This window comes from Drosophila suzukii, chromosome X (assembly GCF_043229965.1).
Source record: "Drosophila suzukii chromosome X, CBGP_Dsuzu_IsoJpt1.0, whole genome shotgun sequence".
Classification (NCBI taxonomy): Eukaryota; Metazoa; Arthropoda; class Insecta; order Diptera; family Drosophilidae; genus Drosophila; species Drosophila suzukii.
The window spans coordinates 11339568-11356701 of NC_092084.1; the positions used below are offsets into that span (position 1 = coordinate 11339568).

Below are 17134 nucleotides of genomic sequence, written 5' to 3' on the forward strand. Positions count from 1 at the left end.
ATTATAATAATAATTAATTAATTGATATTATAACAAGTTTTCTTTTTTGTCCTACATTTGAAAATTTAAACAGTTCCATTCGCACTGTGCCAACTCGATGACCAATTGTTCGTACCCCTTGGCTGCAGCAATTCCCTCTTTCGAGTGCTTCTGGGTGTCCTGGTTGATGCGAAGGCGTTGCTACTGACGCAGCACCACTCCCCCGCCCCCCTTCCCACTACACCCCTGCAATTGCTGCACCACTGGGTGGCCCGGCCTGGCCTAAGCCGCCCCCTCCCGGCCACCCCGCCCCTGGGACTCCACTGGACTGACTCCCAGCCATGCGGATTCAACCCAAACGACGCATGCACAGAGCCGTCGTTCGAGTGGCATGTGTGTGCCCAGTGGCGTGGCAGGGGCTTTCAGGGGGTTTCAGAGGGGACTGGGGTTCCCCCCGGATGTCAGTGTTTGAACTGACCAATCTGCAGGCATATATTGCAATAGGCGCAAGCTGCAGGGTGCAGGGCGCACAGTGCGTATGCGCAATGCCTGAATATCTGAAAGCCTGGCGTCAGGTGGAAATGTTGAAACTGGAGATGAAAAACAAAAACACAACTATAACACTTTTAAGGAGGCCTTCAAAACTACTTTACAAACTTACATTAAGCCTAAAATATTTTCATTAAGACATTGAAATCATAGCTATTAGGTAATTAGTGTTGGTTAACAGACATTATATTTCATTTTTAAATATTTTTATGCCTTTATTTAAAGTTGTAAAATTCTTAGACATAAGGTAAACTATATGCTAAGTATATTTAAATTTTATTTACCCTATCTTTCATTTAGTTTTTAGTATTTCAGTTTTTCGTATAGAGTTGTACAACTCTAGCTGTAATATTAGGAGTTTTACAACACTATTAATAAATTTGCATTACCCAAATATTACCAATATTACATATAAAACCTTCTTTCCTAGTAAAGTGTAAATTTGATGGACCACTCAAGTAAAACCCATTCACTTGACCAGTTCTTAGGCGTTTTTTCCCTGTGTGTTGGCAGATATTTGCAGCTAGTTGGGGAGCTGAAAGATGGGGGCTGGGGCCATGCAATTAGTCTAATTGCTAAGCATGCCAGCCGGGCTATTTCCATTTGCATTCCCGTCCAAATCTGGCCAAGACAGATCGAAGAGGCAGCAGGCAAACTGGCGCTAATCGTTCAAACGAAATCAGCAACAATTCATTTGCACAACAAGCGCCCAGCCAGAGTTCCATTTTCAGAAACCGTGGTCCAGAACCCAGAACCCACTACCCAGTATCCAGTATTCGCTATCCAGTATCCAATATACGGTACCTCAAACCCCAGGACCAAGTCCAACTGGCAGATTATCTTAATTCACGTTGTGGGAGACTAATGAGTGCAAACCGTCGAGGAAGTGGGAGAATATCCAGCGAAAACAAACGTGAGGCCTTTCTCTCAATCTCAAGCTCGGCAGACGCCTCTCATTTTGGATGTGGGTTGTATTTGGATTTGGATTTGGGCTTGGGTCTTTGGCTTTTGGAATGGGGATTTCGGACTAAGTTGCGGATCCATCGGACGTTCATCCATCGTGCCACTTCAACATGCGTGCGTTCGGCGGTTTTGAGTGGAGCAGTTGTACTCGAATGTCTTGTGGAAGCTGCGTCTTTAATTGAATTAGTGGGACCAGTCAGCCAAGCCACGCTCCCTCTCCAAACACTGAACGAAATTAGGGGATATTTCCAAGAAAAAAATATATATTTATATTTCAAAAGGAAAGTTACCAAACTATAGGTGCACAAGAAAATCAAATTTTTCCAGCTTCATAGTGATGCTAAGAAAGACATTAAAAAATTTTAAAGTACTTAATCAATTAAAATAAATTAAACACGTCTTGAGTTTATTTATGTGATTTTTTTTTGTTGTGAACATTATTTAAACAAATGAATTTCAATACAAATAATACAATTTAATATTGTATAATACATTAAATTGATTGCATAAAATATATTAAAGAATATATTATAATACTATAATACAATTTAATAATATAGTATACAAGATATTATTTAATAATAGGCAAACCAAAAAATATTTATACAGATATTTTAAATGTAATTAAAGCAATTATAAAGTATTAATAATATACCGGTTATTTTCTTAACATTCTATTTTTAATGCTACTAAATTGGTTTCCAATTTCATTCATATAATCATAATAAGCTTTAATCTTAAACCAATTATGGTTTTACACAAACAATTGCAGGAAAATGGATGTTTAAAAAATGATTTCACATATAATATGAGGTCTAATAATAAGTTATTATATATAAATTTATTTTTGCCGGCGTTATAATACTATTTTTCCAAAGTAAGTTAGTAAAATTACAACATTTTATTTAAAAGAATTAAATTAAATACCTTACCTATTTATATCACCTTCAATAACATATTTTCTTTGAGTGTAGGCTGGTCCCCAACTCTCGGCGATCTGTGCGTTTCAAAATCGCATTAATTGTGCGCGAGTTCCCGAACTCGAACGCGATTGCCGGGCGATTCTGGTGATTCTGGTGATTCCCCTTAACCCGCCGATGGCCCGGCTTCCTTGGCTCCCTGGTTCCCGGGATCCCTGGGTTCCTGGTTTTCTGGGGCCTTATCTGGGCGAACGCGTTGTGCGTTGCTTGTGACGCCTTGTGTCGCTTTTAATTAAGCATAAATTTCATCACACAAGATACGAGTTGCAGTTGAAAGGGGCACGCAGTGGGTTCTTTTCTTTTTATATTTTTTTTTATTTCTTGTTGCTTTCGGTTGTTTTGTTTTTATTGGTGTTGCAGCAACATGCAGAGCGGTTGAGGCAGCTGTTTCCCAAAAAGATGCCAAAGAGATCCCCGGGGGAGACATTATGACAGCCGCCTAATTGATTGAGCCATTTCACTGCTGCCCCGAAAAGTTTGCGTCTTGCAGGGGAAAGCGGCAACTTTCTTTGGGGGCCCCTGATCGTTTGTCAACCGTCCACACACAGATTGCACAGCTGCCGGAGTTGGCCAAGACAAATGGAGCGCCATTACAGTTGGCCAGGAGCAGGTCCCAAGTACCAAGTACCAAGTACCAGGAACCAGGAGTCAAAGCCAAGAACCCTTGGCCACGAGCCACATCCTGCGGTCAGCCAGCGTGTGGAGCAGTTCTCCCAGCGGGCTATTATCATCATCGGTCAAGTCATCGGGAATAAATTTTACTTTAAATACAAGTATATTGCTTAATTATAAGTTTAGTTACCAATAGCAGCAGAAAGGTCAGCCAAAACTGTAATCAAAGAGCCCAAGCTTCTGGTTTAAGTACCTATTTATGTTTAATGAAGGTGCAAACCCCTTTGGAATTTTTAAGAAATCTTGCAAATGTTTATCCTTATATAAAAATGTAAGGCTTTATATATATATAACTATCTATTTATTTTTTTCAGATTATTCAAGTTTCCTATCCATACTTCATTGTTAAATAAGATTTCTTTTTAAAAAATCATGCATATGTTTACCCTGACTTTATGAAATCATATTACTAGATTTTTAACGTTTACTATTAATACCTCATCATTAAACATATTTCAAAAATAGAATAGCCTGAAAACTAATGTTACTATCTATTATAATATTCTTATTTTTAACGTTTTCCACTCTATCCTATCAATACATCTTAGCACTAGTCATTTTGAGTCGGTAGTTCAAGCTTATCTTTATTTAAAAGGCAGGACTTCCGCCTCCGCATATAATATCCACGTATCGAACGGCTCTTTAACAGCACCTCCCACTTCCGCTTTTGCTTTTGGTAACTGACGAAACGTGGGTCATTGACTTGGCCAAAAGCTTTTGTTTGGTTATTGCTTTTGTTATTACAACGGCCCACACATGCCCGTCATCCGTGGGCCACTTTTTCTTCTGCCATTCTTATTTCGGCTCGTTTTTTTTCAGGGCTTGATAAGAGCGACAGACGCTGCCCATCCCGACCACCTGACAAACACCTGTCTGGCCCAGGTCCTGGTCCTCATCCCGATCCTCATCCTCATCCTCATTCCCATACCCATACCCATCTCCATCCTGTTTCTGTTCCTGTTCATGGCTCCTGCGGCCTAGCCTGTTATGTTCTGATTTTTTGCCATCATCGTTTGAAATCGTATCGCATTTTTTTAAAGGATATTGTTTCAAATAATTCAAATTGTAAACACACTCGGCGAAAAAATATATATTATATACAGCAAGGATTGGGTTTTATATACTAAAAAACCTGTAAGTTGTGTAAAAAATATGTGATTAAGGGTTATGTCGGTGTAATCTATTTTGTTTTTACTTTTTCTTTGAAAAGTTGTTTCGGAAAGACAATTTTAAGAAGTCCCCATTTAACAAATTCTTTATTTGTTCTTATTATGAAATGTTGCTTATATGTTAAAGATTCTTGATTTGACACATTTTCATTTTCATAAAACTCACCTGGCTATTAAAAAATTAAAAATAGTTTTTTCTTTATTTCTAAATTGGTTTTAAATAATTTTCTTTATATATATTTATTTACTATTAGAAAAGAAATTAAGACATTTTAAGTATTTTAAAAAACAGGTTAAAAAACCAATTTAAATAAAATGTTTTATAGAGTTGTTAGTGCCAAACATTTCCGTCATAAAAAATTTCTTCGTTTTAAAATATTTTTTATTGTTTTTTTAGATATTTTTATATTATATTATATTTATTATATTAGTATTATAATAATACTATCATGTAGCATTTATGAAAAATATTTTTTTAGTGCAGGATTGGCTCACACTGCGCTTCAGTTAATGTTTGCGCCAATATTTTGCGGGCAGGTGGTTTCTGGTGGGGGTTTGCCAGGGAGGGGCTCTACCAGGGGCGGCGAGGAAGGGGGGCCGGGGGTTAGGAGGTCCGTTCCGACGGTCTGGCCTGGTCAGCGTGCGGAGGCGCCTCCATCGGTCGCCGGTGCCAGCGTCGTCGTCAGTGTGTCCAGTGGAGCGTGATGTCGTCTGACATTTACGGATATATGTACATGGACAGCCGATTACTCACATAGGGAACGATCCAAGGGGGGTGCTCTGGCAGATTGGGAGGGGGCTTGGTTCGCGAATGCGGACATTGCTTTTGGATCCCCTGGCCCAGTCCATCCTCCGCCGGTTTGTGCCTCGTTTTATGTATTCCCGTATTTGCGTTTCCTCTTCTGGTTTTTTATTTTGGCTGCTATATGCGGCTCCTCCTCGAAAATATAGAGGATAACACGGTGAAAAAAAAACGAGAAAACTTTGCAAAAATTTTGTTAACGTAAAAAAGTCGCTTTGTTCTTGTTTTTTGGGTAAATGGCAGAAGGTGAGAATAGGAGGCTTTGGTGGGTGGGAGTGTTCCACAAAAATATGCTAGCCATGTGCTTGCTCTTTTGTAGCTCTCAATCTCTTGATAGGAAGTTACTTCCCTACTTTGATGGGTTCGATTGAGTATTATCTATATCTATAACTATGGTAAAATATTTTCATAACTATACAAAACTTAGGACTGACATCACTTCATAATATATTTATTTAATATTAATTTTATTGCATTCATACGTCTCTATTGAATTGAAGACTTCCAAAAGTTTACTATGGTATGTCAGTACTTTCTAAATTGCTACAGAAAGAAAATAATATTTATAATATAGTTTATTAGATCTATTATTTTAGAGTATTTATAAAATCGTTTTATCCCAGTTAGTGGCTCCTTCAGTAGTTCCGGGCTTTGCTCGTCGGATTTGGGGACTCAGACAGCCCCCTGGGCGGCATCCAAGACCTCATCCTCTTTTGGCCATTACCTCTGTGATGTATCGTCAATATTTTGTACCTTTATCAAAATTAAATTCCGGCCAGGAACGTGTGCCTACACGAGTGGCTCTTTCTGGGATTTCTGTTGTGTGTGTTTTGAATTTTGCATGTCTGATGTCTGGTCCTCCGACAGAAATGGTTGGTTCCTCAGGGGGGGTGGCACATCGTAGCTGTTTCACTTTAATTGTGAATCGCAGTGAAGTCAGTGAATTCAGCAAGTTCCGGGGGGATTTTGAACCGTGGGCCTATCAGCGATTGGGGTGCAGACGTAATACCTGGAAGATGGATGGATGGATGGATGAACCCCCCTTGCGATTTGGTGCAAACTGCAACCCCATTGCAACGCACGGGAATAACAAAGGCCCAGAGTGCCTGATGGATGTCGGTCCTTGGTCCTTGGTCCTTTTGGTGCTCAGTCCTTGGTCCTTTTGGTCCTGATCCCGTTGCCATCCGTATGTGTGTGGTTGGGCTTCAGTTTCGAGTGGGTGGTTGGGTTGTTGGGTGGTTTGGGTGAGTGGGTGTTAACGGCTCATCGATATGAGGCGCTGTTGGCCACAACCAATCGCAGCGCGAATGCAGCGCTGCAAAAAAACGCAGCTACAGTGCTGACCAAAAGGCTACGCCCATGTGCCCGCCCCCTTTCGCCGGCGATTTGCATGCGTCGCAATCGCCCAGCCACCCTCCTTTAACCCTTCGCCGGTGCAGGGGGTTGCTTATGTGCCAGCCTTTGCCGCGTGTGCACGTTAATTACTCCGCAGTGGTCTCGTTCACTCTGCCTTTCCCACCCCCCTAAGCCATCTCGCTCTATCTCTATGTGTTGTGTTCATCAATTTGCCATCGATTGCAAAAAGTGAAGTCTCAATCAGTGACAAAAGCAGCAGCTAAAAAAAATGCACAATGACAGTAATAAAACCTGCGAATACCCTGTGGATCTTCTAAAAATTATACCTTTCAAATATACAATTTTTAGATAGATCTATCAATTTTGTTAGAGCCCAAGTTTGGTAAGAAACCTTATAAAGATGTATGTGTAAAATGAAAACCCAATTTTTTTTTAAATTTAGTAATAATACTTTTGTTTAATAATATAATGTACTTAAAATTAAAGTCCTGAAATGTTTTAAATCCTCTAAATATTACCTTGATATTATACTAACATATATATAGGTTATCCGTATTCCAAGTATTGATCAAAAGTTAGATTAAAGAACCATTTTAACTTAATTATAAATATACAAATAAATCATTGACTTTATTTTGTAACATAACATATCAAAATCAGCTCATGATGCCCTCTCAGAAAAAAGTTCCTCATCGAGGACGTAAACCAATCTCAGATCGAACCCTATATGGTATATACGCGCTGGTCAGCCTAGTCGGAAACTAAAAATAGAGCGGGCCAGCAACAGCGCGGAGTGAGTGAGAGAGGGCTACTGCCGCCCCACCAACAATATGTTTCACATGCACCAATGTCGTGGGCATTTACTACCATTTTTTCGCCTCCTTTTTTTTTGTGCACCTCCCCAAACTATATTTTCAGACCACCCAGAAAATGCCAAACGAACCCCATCAACCATTTCCATCCATAATAATTGAATTGGAAAAAACCAAAGGGGGGAGGGGGTGGCGATGGGGACGCGGTCTGTTGGTTGGTTTAACGCTACGCGACCACAGGAAAATTGTAATTAAACAGGATATGATGTTGGTTAAGGTCCAGGCCATCTATGAGTGGGTGTGTGGCTGGATGTGATGGCTGAATAAACTTGTTGTCTCCTAATTGGGAAACCGCTGGGGCAGCTCGAGAAACAAAACCCGTACTGACGGTCTTTAATTTGTCATCAGGCTTAAATGAAGCGCGAAAAAATATGGGAATTAATTGAGAGAGATGGTGTCGCAAAAATAAATTCCTATCCGCAGCCGGTAGGATTCGAACCTACGCTCCCAGAGGGAATCTGATTTCGAGTCAGACGCCTTAACCACTCGGCCACGACTGCTTGGTGAAATGCCGAAGAACAGGTCTTGAGAATAGCACTGCAGATCAATAAAATAATCTATTAAATATCAGGGGTATTTCCCTAAACGTTTATGATATTCATTAACTTATATCAGCATACTCAAATCAATGAACTAACCAACTTTTTTGGAAGAAAATATACTTAAAATACTTTGAACACCGCCTATACGGTTGTTAAATTTTTTGAGAGTGTATTTTTTTATAATAAATAATATAATATTATGTCGGAGCATTGCTATAACAAAGCACGATTTGTTTTTACAAATAAAGGCGAAATTAATCTTTAAAAACATACGAGAAATAAATATTATGTTGGTAAATATTTTATTTATTAATGCTTACATATTTTTTTAAAAATACAAACATTCAACCCTTTATCTAGTATAAATTAAATAAAATACTTCGTTAAAAGTGTTGAAGGCTTTAGTTAAATATTCTATAACAATAATCAAACTTCCTCAAAATTCGATTTTTCCCCAAAATAATAAATCCTTGAAAAAAAATCCTTTTCGCAGCCGGTAGGATTCGAACCTACGCTCCCAGAGGGAATCTGATTTCGAGTCAGACGCCTTAACCACTCGGCCACGACTGCTCCTTGTTCTTAGCGGTGCCAAATGACCTGCTTATCATTCGAATGTGACTTGGCCAAAGTCACGGAAATGGAACATTTTAATTGAAATTAAAAGTTTAAACAGCTTCTTAAACAAAAACGTAAGTGTGATATTATAAAACGAGTGACATATATAAACAAAATAAACAAATAAAATATATATCCACACCATTCAAATTTCATCCACTGCCTCAATGCAGCTTTAAAGAGTAAAATATATGTTTATTAACAATATTAAAAAAAAAAAACTGGATTTTTCGACCGTGACAGGACTCGAACCTGCAATCTTCGGATCCGAAGTCCGACGCCTTATCCATTAGGCCACACGGTCACTTGCTTTAACGTGGCTTAACTTGCCAATAAAAGCAGCCAGCTAAGTTCTTAGTCCAGCTCAAAGGATGTGAAAGGAGGAAAGGGAAATATGCCAAGTCAGACTTTCAAAAGACTCCCCCAATAAATGGCAAATAAATCGCTAGTTTTTCGTAAAATTAAACAACAAACTATTAGGCGATTTACGCATTCTCATGCGTCACACTCGCACGCACTGTTTTAATTCACGAAATAGAGCGAGAGGCAGATACTTCTTAAACTAAAGTCTTTTAAGTGATGACATATGACTCAAATCGAGGGAAGCGGGGAAAACACATGCGGATTAACTCGATTTGTTTTGCGCAATGCCAAACAAAGGCATTTCAACTGTGAAGAAAAAATGTTAAAGGGATGATAATAAGGGAACAAGTGTAACGTTATTTAATAGGAAAATTTGTAAGGTTAAAACTTTAATTAATAATATTTTCCTTAAAAGTTTCTTAAATATTTTTGGCACCTACAATTTTTTTTATTATGTAACATGAGTGTTTCCAAAAACCAACCTCAGAGCTTGTTATTTATTTGCATGTTTTTCATAAACACAACGCGTATAATGCGTATAATAATTCGAAAAAGAGGGAGATGGGGCGAGAAAGTGTAGGGGATAGAGGGAGCAAGAAAGTTCAATAGGGTTGATAGGAGGAGAAATACAGATAATGTCGAATAACAATTTAGCTAACAATTCAATTAATTTTAGCATTCGGACTTCAACGTAAATATAAACAAGTATTCACGAAATCACTAGTTTTCATCACTGTGATTTATTCACTAAGTTTGGTCTATAAATAGAGATAGGGGAGGGGGTTCAAATGAATTAGGGGATCTTAGTGGCAGCCTTCTTCAGCAAGCAGTCGTGGCCGAGCGGTTAAGGCGTCTGACTAGAAATCAGATTCCCTCTGGGAGCGTAGGTTCGAATCCTACCGACTGCGATTCGGAAGATTCTTTTTTAAGCTTTTTTGTTTAGATTTGTAGAGACTAGAAATACGCACGTTGAAGTTATGCCATCGTTTAAAGTACGTATTTTTATCCAACACGGAAAGTAGCACAGGCAAAGAAGAGTCCGGAGAAGCCACAAAGACTATAGCCTCTTTGATTCTCTGATCCCTTATTGTATCGGTGAAAATGAAATCGGATTTATCTTCTAAACATTCAGTGGTTCTGCAGGAAAAATGTGCAAGATAATAATTAAAACAAAAAGTCAATATATAATCGCAGTCGCGTTACCTTTACGCTTTAAAAATAAAAAAAATGCGTTAAAAGCGGAAACACTTTCTTAAATTGTGTAAAACATGAAAATACTAATGGAAGCAAACTGACAAGACAACTTAGTTAAAAACATATTTTTCGGTTGTTTAATGGTTGATCAGCATAATCAAGGCGTACAGCTAAAACACCGAATGTTTTATGCTTAATATGCTAACGATCCTCAGCATTTTTAGGAAAAATTATTTTTTTTTACCAATTTTCTCATTTTTTGAACTTTTTTGGTGAAAAAAAGGGTTTACATTTTTGCCAAAAATAAGAAATTTAGATTTTTGTCAAAAATGCGAAATTTTTTTTCGGTTTTTTCATCGTAGTTCAGCCAATTCAAGGCGTACAGCTAAAAGACCGACTGTTTTGAGCAGCTTGCTTAATATGCTAACGATCCTCATCACTTTTAGCAAAATTTATTTTTTTACCAATTTTCTATTTTTTTCGAAAAATGGCAAAAAATAAAAAAATTTCAGGTTAGAATGCCAATCGATTGGAAATTAAACAACGAGCTCAACGAGGTATGACATTCCTCATTCTGACTTATACTTTTGTTATGGCAGCCAAAAAACCGAATATTTTTGGCGAAAAAAGGGTTTACATTTTTGTCAAAAATACGAAATTCAGATTTTTGCCAAAAATGCGACATTTTTTTTCGGTTTTTTCATCGTAGTTCAGCCAATTCAAGGCGTACAGCTAAAAGACCGACTGTTTTGAGCAGCTTGCTTAATATGCTAACGATCCTCATCACTTTTATGCAAATTTATTTTTTGACCAATTTTCGCAATTTTTGTAGGGGTTTCATCACATTTTTTCGAAAAATGGCAAAAAATAAAAAATTTTCAGGTTAGAATGCCAATCGATTGGAAATTAAACAACGAGCTCAACGAGGTATGACATTCCTCATTCTGACTTATACTTTTGTTATGGCAGCCAAAAAACCGAACATTTTTGGCGAAAAAAACGGTTTACATTTTTAACAAAAATACGAAATTCAGATTTTTGCCAAAAATGCGACATTTTTTTTCGGTTTTTTCATCGTAGTTCAGCCAATTCAAGGCGTACAGCTAAAAGACCGACTGTTTTGAGCAGCTTGCTTAATATGCTAACGATCCTCATCACTTTTATGAAAATTTATTTTTTGACCAATTTTCGCAATTTTTTTAGGGGTTTCATCACATTTTTTCGAAAAATGGCAAAAAATAAAAAAATTTCAGGTTAGAATGCCAATCGATTGGAAATTAAACAACGAGCTCAACGAGGTATGACATTCATCATTCTGACTTATACTTTTGTTATGGCAGCCAATAAACCAAATATTTTTGGCGAAAAAAAGGGTTTACATTTTTGTCAAAAATACGAAATTCAGATTTTTGCCAAAAATGCGACATTTTTTTTCGGTTTTTTCATCGTAGTTCAGCCAATTCAAGGCGTACAGCTAAAAGACCGACTGTTTTGAGCAGCTTGCTTAATATGCTAACGATCCTCATCACTTTTATGAAAATTTATTTTTTGACCAATTTTCGCAATTTTTGTAGGGGTTTCATCACACTTTTTCGAAAAATGGCAAAAAATAAAAAAATTTCAGGTTAGAATGCCAATCGATTGGAAATTAAACAACGAGCTCAACGAGGTATGACATTCATCATTCTGACTTATACTTTTGTTATGGCAGCCAAAAAACCAAATATTTTTGGCGAAAAAAAGGGTTTACATTTTTGTCAAAAATACGAAATTCAGATTTTTGCCAAAAATGCGACATTTTTTTTCGGTTTTTTCATCGTAGTTCAGCCAATTCAAGGCGTACAGCTAAAAGACCGACTGTTTTGAGCAGCTTGCTTAATATGCTAACGATCCTCATCACTTTTATGAAAATTTATTTTTTGACCAATTTTCGCAATTTTTGTAGGGGTTTCATCACATTTTTTCGAAAAATGGCAAAAAATAAAAAATTTTCAGGTTAGAATGCCAATCGATTGGAAATTAAACAACGAGCTCAACGAGGTATGACATTCCTCATTCTGACTTATACTTTTGTTATGGCAGCCAAAAAACCGAATATTTTTGGCAAAAAAAAGGGTTTACATTTTTGTCAAAAATACGAAATTCAGATTTTTGCCAAAAATGCGACATTTTTTTTCGGTTTTTTCATCGTAGTTCAGCCAATTCAAGGCGTACAGCTAAAAGACCGACTGTTTTGAGCAGCTTGCTTAATATGCTAACGATCCTCATCACTTTTATGAAAATTTATTTTTTGACCAATTTTTGCAATTTTTGTAGGGGTTTCATCACATTTTTTCGAAAAATGGCAAAAAATAAAAAAATTTCTGGTTAGAATGCCAATCGATTGGAAATTAAACAACGAGCTCAACGAGGTATGACATTCCTCATTCTGACTTATACTTTTGTTATGGCAGCCAAAAAACCGAATATTTTTGGCGAAAAAAAGGGTTTACATTTTTGTCCAAAATACGAAATTCAGATTTTTGCCAAAAATGCGACATTTTTTTTCGGTTTTTTCATCGTAGTTCAGCCAATTCAAGGCGTACAGCTAAAAGACCGACTGTTTTGAGCAGCTTGCTTAATATGCTAACGATCCTCATCACTTTTATGAAAATTTATTTTTTGACCAATTTTCGCAATTTTTGTAGGGGTTTCATCACATTTTTTCGAAAAATGGCAAAAAATAAAAAAATTTCAGGTTAGAATGCCAATTGATTGGAAATTAAACAACGAGCTCAACGAGGTATGACATTCCTCATTCTGACTTATACTTTTGTTATGGCAGCCAAAAAACCGAATATTTTTGGCGAAAAAAAGGGTTTACATTTTTGTCAAAAATACGAAATTCAGATTTTTGCCAAAAATGCGACATTTTTTTTCGGTTTTTTCATCGTAGTTCAGCCAATTCAAGGCGTACAGCTAAAAGACCGACTGTTTTGAGCAGCTTGCTTAATATGCTAACGATCCTCATCACTTTTATGAAAATTTATTTTTTGACCAATTTTCGCAATTTTTTTCGAAAAATGGCAAAAAATAAAAAAATTTCAGGTTAGAATGCCAATCGATTGGAAATTAAACAACGAGCTCAACGAGGTATGACATTCATCATTCTGACTTATACTTTTGTTATGGCAGCCAAAAAACCACATATTTTTGGCGAAAAAAAGGGTTTACATTTTTGTCAAAAATACGAAATTCAGATTTTTGCCAAAAATGCGACATTTTTTTTCGGTTTTTTCATCGTAGTTCAGCCAATTCAAGGCGTACAGCTAAAAGACCGACTGTTTTGAGCAGCTTGCTTAATATGCTAACGATCCTCATCACTTTTATGCAAATTTATTTTTTGACCAATTTTCGCAATTTTTGTAGGGGTTTCATCACATTTTTTCGAAAAATGGCAAAAAATAAAAAAATTTCAGGTTAGAATGCCAATCGATTGGAAATTAAACAACGAGCTCAACGAGGTATGACATTCCTCATTCTGACTTATACTTTTGTTATGGCAGCCAAAAAACCGAATATTTTTGGCGAAAAAAAGGGTTTACATTTTTGTCAAAAATACGAAATTCAGATTTTTGCCAAAAATGCGACATTTTTTTTCGGTTTTTTCATCGTAGTTCAGCCAATTCAAGGCGTACAGCTAAAAGACCGACTGTTTTGAGCAGCTTGCTTAATATGCTAACAATCCTCATCACTTTTATGCAAATTTATTTTTTGACCAATTTTCGCAATTTTTTTAGGGGTTTCATCACATTTTTTCGAAAAATGGCAAAAAATAAAAAAATTTCAGGTTAGAATGCCAATCGATTGGAAATTAAACAACGAGCTCAACGAGGTATGACATTCCTCATTCTGACTTATACTTTTGTTATGGCAGCCAAAAAACCGAACATTTTTGGCGAAAAAAAGGGTTTACATTTTTGTCAAAAATACGAAATTCAGATTTTTGCCAAAAATGCGACATTTTTTTTCGGTTTTTTCATCGTAGTTCAGCCAATTCAAGGCGTACAGCTAAAAGACCGACTGTTTTGAGCAGCTTGCTTAATATGCTAACGATCCTCATCACTTTTATGAAAATTTATTTTTTGACCAATTTTTGTAGGGGTTTCATCACATTTTTTCGAAAAATGGTAAAAAATAAAAAAATTTCAGGTTAGAATGCCAATCGATTGAAAATTAAACAACGAGCTCAACGAGGTATGACATTCCTCATTCTGACTTATACTTTTGTTATGGCAGCCAAAAAACCGAATATTTTTGGCGAAAAAAAGGGTTTACATTTTTGTCAAAAATACGAAATTCAGATATTTGCCAAAAATGCGACATTTTTTTTTCGGTTTTTTCATCGTAGTTCAGCCAATTCAAGGCGTACAGCCAAAAGACCGACTGTTTTGAGCAGCTTGCTTAATATGCTAACGATCCTCATCACTTTTATGCAAATTTATTTTTTGACCAATTTTCGCAATTTTTGTAGGGGTTTCATCACATTTTTTCAAAAAATGGCAAAAAATAAAAAAATTTCAGGTTAGAATGCCAATCGATTGGAAATTAAACAACGAGCTCAACGAGGTATGACATTCCTCATTCTGACTTATACTTTTGTTATGGCAGCCAAAAAACCGAATATTTTTGGCGAAAAAAAGGGTTTACATTTTTGTCAAAAATACGAAATTCAGATTTTTGCCAAAAATGCGACATTTTTTTTCGGTTTTTTCATCGTAGTTCAGCCAATTCAAGGCGTACAGCTAAAAGACCGACTGTTTTGAGCAGCTTGCTTAATATGCTAACGATCCTCATCACTTTTATGCAAATTTATTTTTTGACCAATTTTCGCAATTTTTGTAGGGGTTTCATCACATTTTTTCGAAAAATGGCAAAAAATAAAAAAATTTCAGGTTAGAATGCCAATCGATTGGAAATTAAACAACGAGCTCAACGAGGTATGACATTCCTCATTCTGACTTATACTTTTGTTATGGCAGCCAAAAAACCGAATATTTTTGGCGAAAAAAAGGGTTTACATTTTTGTCAAAAATACGAAATTCAGATTTTTGCCAAAAATGCGACATTTTTTTTCGGTTTTTTCATCGTAGTTCAGCCAATTCAAGGCGTACAGCTAAAAGACCGACTGTTTTGAGCAGCTTGCTTAATATGCTAACAATCCTCATCACTTTTATGCAAATTTATTTTTTGACCAATTTTCGCAATTTTTTTAGGGGTTTCATCACATTTTTTCGAAAAATGGCAAAAAATAAAAAAATTTCAGGTTAGAATGCCAATCGATTGGAAATTAAACAACGAGCTCAACGAGGTATGACATTCCTCATTCTGACTTATACTTTTGTTATGGCAGCCAAAAAACCGAACATTTTTGGCGAAAAAAAGGGTTTACATTTTTGTCAAAAATACGAAATTCAGATTTTTGCCAAAAATGCGACATTTTTTTTCGGTTTTTTCATCGTAGTTCAGCCAATTCAAGGCGTACAGCTAAAAGACCGACTGTTTTGAGCAGCTTGCTTAATATGCTAACGATCCTCATCACTTTTATGAAAATTTATTTTTTGACCAATTTTTGTAGGGGTTTCATCACATTTTTTCGAAAAATGGTAAAAAATAAAAAAATTTCAGGTTAGAATGCCAATCGATTGAAAATTAAACAACGAGCTCAACGAGGTATGACATTCCTCATTCTGACTTATACTTTTGTTATGGCAGCCAAAAAACCGAATATTTTTGGCGAAAAAAAGGGTTTACATTTTTGTCAAAAATACGAAATTCAGATATTTGCCAAAAATGCGACATTTTTTTTTCGGTTTTTTCATCGTAGTTCAGCCAATTCAAGGCGTACAGCCAAAAGACCGACTGTTTTGAGCAGCTTGCTTAATATGCTAACGATCCTCATCACTTTTATGCAAATTTATTTTTTGACCAATTTTCGCAATTTTTGTAGGGGTTTCATCACATTTTTTCAAAAAATGGCAAAAAATAAAAAAATTTCAGGTTAGAATGCCAATCGATTGGAAATTAAACAACGAGCTCAACGAGGTATGACATTCCTCATTCTGACTTATACTTTTGTTATGGCAGCCAAAAAACCGAATATTTTTGGCGAAAAAAAGGGTTTACATTTTTGTCAAAAATACGAAATTCAGATTTTTGCCAAAAATGCGACATTTTTTGTCGGTTTTTTCATCGTAGTTCAGCCAATTCAAGGCGTACAGCTAAAAGACCGACTGTTTTGAGCAGCTTGCTTAATATGCTAACGATCCTCATCACTTTTATGCAAATTTATTTTTTGACCAATTTTCGCAATTTTTTTAGGGGTTTCATCACATTTTTTCGAAAAATGGCAAAAAATAAAAAATTTTCAGGTTAGAATGCCGATCGATTGGAAATTAAACAACGAGCTCAACGAGGTATGACATTCCTCATTCTGACTTATACTTTTGTTATGGCAGCCAAAAAACCGAATATTTTTGGCGAAAAAAAGGGTTTACATTTTTGTCAAAAATACGAAATTCATATTTTTGCCAAAAATGCGACATTTTTTTTCGGTTTTTTCATCGTAGTTCAGCCAATTCAAGGCGTACAGCTAAAAGACCGACTGTTTTGAGCAGCTTGCTTAATATGCTAACGATCCTCATCACTTTTATGAAAATTTATTTTTTGACCAATTTTCGCAATTTTTTTAGGGGTTTCATCACATTTTTTCGAAAAATGGCAAAAAATAAAAAAATTTCAGGTTAGAATGCCAATCGATTGGAAATTAAACAACGAGCTCAACGAGGTATGACATTCCTCATTCTGACTTATACTTTTGTTATGGCAGCCAAAAAACCGAATATTTTTGGCGAAAAAAAGGGTTTACATTTTTGTCAAAAATACGAAATTCATATTTTTGCCAAAAATGCGACATTTTTTTTCGGTTTTTTCATCGTAGTTCAGCCAATTCAAGGCGTACAGCTAAAAGACCGACTGTTTTGAGCAGCTTGCTTAATATGCTAACGATCCTCATCACTTTTATGCAAATTTATTTTTT

At 36.2% G+C, this 17134-nt stretch overlaps 4 non-coding genes across 4 annotated transcripts; 1 reads left to right on the forward strand and 3 right to left on the reverse strand.

Annotated features, from left to right (window-relative positions):
- Positions 1-7760: 7760 nt before the first annotated feature.
- Positions 7761-7842, reverse strand: TRNAS-CGA (transfer RNA serine (anticodon CGA)). Its single transcript has one exon. It is a non-coding gene; the product is annotated as a tRNA-Ser (tRNA).
- A 530-nt stretch (positions 7843-8372) lies between these two features.
- On the reverse strand, positions 8373-8454 carry TRNAS-CGA (transfer RNA serine (anticodon CGA)). The gene has a single exon. It is a non-coding gene; the product is annotated as a tRNA-Ser (tRNA).
- Positions 8455-8730: 276 nt separating this feature from the next.
- TRNAR-UCG (transfer RNA arginine (anticodon UCG)) lies at positions 8731-8803 on the reverse strand. Its single transcript has one exon. It is a non-coding gene; the product is annotated as a tRNA-Arg (tRNA).
- An 885-nt stretch (positions 8804-9688) lies between these two features.
- On the forward strand, positions 9689-9770 carry TRNAS-AGA (transfer RNA serine (anticodon AGA)). The gene has a single exon. It is a non-coding gene; the product is annotated as a tRNA-Ser (tRNA).
- Positions 9771-17134: the final 7364 nt, after the last annotated feature.